The sequence below is a fragment of the Pinus tabuliformis genome, chromosome 5_1 (genome assembly GCF_031772625.1).
Source record: "Pinus tabuliformis cultivar Carrire ecotype Pingquan chromosome 5_1, CPIR1, whole genome shotgun sequence".
NCBI lineage: Eukaryota > Viridiplantae > Streptophyta > Pinopsida > Pinales > Pinaceae > Pinus > Pinus tabuliformis.
In genome coordinates, this window is record NC_142305.1 from 165,122,746 (window position 1) to 165,127,115 (window position 4,370).

At 32.2% G+C, this 4,370-nt stretch overlaps 2 non-coding genes across 2 annotated transcripts; both read left to right on the forward strand.

Moving 5' to 3' along the window:
* Positions 1 to 3,582: 3,582 nt before the first annotated feature.
* On the forward strand, positions 3,583 to 3,684 carry LOC149163939 (U6 spliceosomal RNA). The gene has a single exon (XR_016261065.1). It is a non-coding gene; the product is annotated as a U6 spliceosomal RNA (small nuclear RNA).
* Positions 3,685 to 3,705: 21 nt separating this feature from the next.
* LOC149163940 (U6 spliceosomal RNA) lies at positions 3,706 to 3,813 on the forward strand. The gene has a single exon (XR_016261066.1). It is a non-coding gene; the product is annotated as a U6 spliceosomal RNA (small nuclear RNA).
* Positions 3,814 to 4,370: the final 557 nt, after the last annotated feature.

Here is a 4,370-nt window from a genome sequence, read left to right on the forward strand (position 1 = left end):
TGAGGACTTCTTCTTGGACTTCTTGAGTGGAAAATTTGTAGCTAAATGGCCCAGCTTATGACAATGAAAGAACTTAAATTTTGTCATGTATTTCTTCTTACCTCCAAGATAAGAATCTAATTTGGAATGGGAAGTTTTCCCTTTCCCCTTCTTCGCCTTAATTACCAAGGCACAATTCTCTTCATCATTAGTCTTTGATGAAGAGCCATCCCTAGTGTTTCTACTGATCTCCTCTTGCATCAAATCTGACCATAGTCGTTCCCAATATGACAACTTCTCCCGACCATTGACAGAGTCCTCATAACTATGCCAACTCTTTGGGAGTCCAAGAAGAGCAAAACTCACCATATCATCCTCAACAACCATGACTCCAACACTTCCAAGTTCATCACGACATGGAGTGAATTTGGTCAAGTATTTTGGAATAGTCTCGCCTTTCTCCATTTTGTTTTTCAAAGTTTTTCCTTTAGTTCTAATTTCCTTTGGTCACTATTGTTCTGATACAAGTCCGTCAATGTTTTCCACATAGCATATAGAGTTTCCTTGCCATGGAGACTCGAGACAATGTGGTCTTGAACTCCCTCAATGATTATTCGCCTCACCTTTGCCACACACTTCTTCCATTTAGCCAAATTCTGTGTATCTAATGCTATTGGCTTAGGAATTTCTTGATCAACAAATTTCTTCAAGCCATTATCCTCTAGCACAACCTCTATTTTGTCCCTCCAGGCTATAAAATTTGAGCTGCCTTCCAAGGCATACTCGAGCCGCAAACCATAGAATGCCATCTGGCAATATTGAAGCATGTATTGAAAATTAAAATTTCACCTATAATCCAAAACTAAAAACTTTGAAATCTCCTCTAGTATATTGTCTTCAACTCCGATACCACGTAGAAAATCCTGTAGATTTACAATCTCATGCAATTTATTAAAGCATAGGAAAATAATTTACTTCTACTTTCACCCAACGGAAACGAATAGATGAAAATAATATGAACAAGAAGAAGATAAATCAATGACACGTAACACAAGATGTATCTGGGGAAAGCCACTACTCAAAACCTCGCTATCAGTATTGCATATATCAGAAATATAAGTAGATACAAAGCTTGTTCTCACTAGAACAATTCCGCACAAGTATGCTCAACTCTCTTAGCTCACAAGCTAGCTCAAGCCAAATACTTAGCCTATTCAACAATTCTCGAAGCCCCTAATATCTTGCGTAATTCCTAGGATGGATAACCCGTATTTAAAGGGAATTCATGCTTCCAAAATTGCGCAATCCAAACATAGGATCAATCTCTGATGCATGCATGATATTTACACTCCAGTAAATAATAGCATTGATAGTACACTGTCCTCGCACTCTAGTCTCAACTGGGTCTTTCTCTGAATTGACATACATGAGTTTCTCATGAGGGCATCTTCAGTTAACTGGAGTAGCACTAGTGGATGCACTAGTGCACCAAATCATTGATAGTCCTCTATTAGTTCAAAAAATAATTTAGAACTAATTTAACTAAATTTAACTCAGTAATCTAATTTCCAACTCAATTTAAACTCATACTGGACCCCTAAAACTTAGGGAGAACATATAAATGACTATAGAAAGACTTCTAACTCGAAATTCCTAATCTATTTAAGTTAATTAAGCTTAATTAACTATTTACAAGTTGTTATGAGAATAGAATTCAATTTTAATTCACAGTTTAATTCAAGGACAATTTAAACTGGAATTTCTTGTTTCCATTCCTCAACAAAAAGAATAAAGACAGAGAGAGATAGAGTTGGAGAGAGAGAAGGAGTGAGAAGGGAGAGATGGAGAGAGAGGGAGGGAGACATGAGAGGAGGGAAGAGAGAGAAGAGGAGTGGAGAGAGAGATGGAGACACATAAATGGATGGGAGAGAGAGAAGAAGAGAGGGAGGGAGATAGTGATAGAGTTGGAGGGAATCAAGAGGGAGATTGGGGGTGAGAGATAGAGGGAGGTGGGAGAGAAAGGGAGAGAGGAAGGAAGAGAGAAAGGACTCAAGATAGAGGAGAGAGGGAGTGATGAGGGAGAGATTGAGAGTGAGGGAGAGAGGAGAGGACGAGGGAAGAGAGAGAGAAGGGGAGAGAGAGTGAAAGAAGGGGAAGAGAAAGAGGGAGAGAAGGGGAATAAAGAGAGAGGGAGGGATGAAAAGAGATAGATAGATATGGAGAGACAATGTGTATGTTTTCGGGGTGAGATAGAGAGGGGGAATGAGAAAGAGACACTTAGATACAAAGGTAGATATTATATAGTATTATATAACCAACCTCGATCCATCTTAACCCAAATCTATCAAGTGTCGAGAGGGATGAAATCTCTCAATGTACAAACCTTTCCTTAAGTTTTGCACTCAAAAAGGAGGTTTGCACCTCAAGAGATTTGATCCCTTTGGGCCCTTGATAAATGTGGGGTTAAGATGGATCTAGGCTGATATAATAATATTACATTCATAATTATGTATTAATTATGGATATAATAATTTTATTTTTATTTTATATTTAATTTAGTTATATAATAATAATATTTTTTTGGAAAAAAAATTCATAATTATATTCATCTTGGTGGATCATATTTGTTTTGGTGGACATTCACTGAGAGAGAAAGAAGAAGATCATCTTGAAGAATAAAGGATAATATTAAAATTATTATTACTTCCAAATTTAAGGATAAGTTGCGGGATGATAAGGACCTAGAAGGAAAAATAAAGCTAAGGTATTATAAGGAGGTCATCAACCATATTCTTACTAATGAGAAAGATTCATCAACCCCATTCTTGCTAACTTGAATTATCTTACCAGTGGTAAGAAGAAAATGAACATTGCAAAGATAAGAACTATTCCTCATGAAATTCTAAATAAAATTGGGCGTTGGTCTATTCCCAAAACACCTTGTAAAGAAAATTATGCTGGCTCTTACTCACATCCTTTCTCATTTTCAAAACATTTGCCACACTACCAACCTTCTTGACTTGTTAAGTGAACAAAACTATATTGATCTAAGAACCCTTCTCTCCCTTCTTTTTGATCATAGAAATAAAATTTTATTGAGTCTCAAATAATCTCTTAATTTAAATGTTAAATAAACCATATTGATCTTAGTGAATGTTCATCATCATCATAATTAATTATAAATATAATAATTATATGAGAATAAAAGTCCAATAAAGAGAAATAAAAAAGAAAACTTATATGAATTATATAAAATATATTCTAATTATTAATTAATTATATGAAATAATTACTTATATTTATTATTAGTAGTTTTTAAGTGTGATTTTGGAAAAATTTCCAGTTTATTTTTTGATCTAATTTGTCTAGGGTGCCGACTCCATATATAGAGTCAAAAAATCAGTTTAAACAATACAAATCAAAATTTAGCTACAAATTTTTTTTACTAGATTCTAGCTATAAATTTATCATAAACTCTAAAAAATCACACTTAAAACTATTCCTATTTATTATATTATAATATAATATAGTATATATTATATATTTTTATATATAATTATTATTATTATATTGAATTTAGTTATATAATTATATTATATTTATATTTTGTTTGAGATAGTCAATAAAATTGGAATGCTATAAAGAAGATTAATATGGCTCCGGTTTCAAGATGATATGCACAAATTAAAAAGGGTCAAATTTTTTAAGTTGATTGATATCTTCCTCGTTTTGACTCACATAAAGATATTCAGTAAAATTGGAATGGTATAAAGAAGATTAATATGGCTCCGGTTTCAAGATGATATGTAAAAATTCAAAAGGGTCTAAATTTTTAAGTTTTAAGTTTGATAGTTATCTTCCTCGTTTCGACTCACATAAATACATGATTGAATTCATATTAAATGTGTTATTATTATCCCAATTGCCAGGCCAGGGATAACGCAATGGGTATGAGATTGATTAGATATTAATTTAGTTAAATTATGAAATATTTTTCAAAAAATTAAAATTAATTAATTTTATATTTTGAGTAATTATTTTATTTAAATTTATTTGTAATAGGATTGGTTGTTTATTTTTATATATTATTGGTTATTGTATGAGAAATTGAGTTTTTGTGCCGCACATAGATCACATCTCTAATAAAATTTTATTGGGCATGTTATCGGCTATTGCTAGAAATTTGTATATTTTGAAGATGCCATATTTAATGTGATTGTATCCAAATTTATATTATTGTAGTAGTCTAAAAATTATGTTTTTTTTCCTTAAAAATGATTAAAATTCATAATGTTAGGTGTTTAGATATTTTTTATAGTACTAAATCTATTTCCACCATCAAAAACACCATTCATCTACAAGATCTTTTGAATTTTTTTTGTCCACATTCA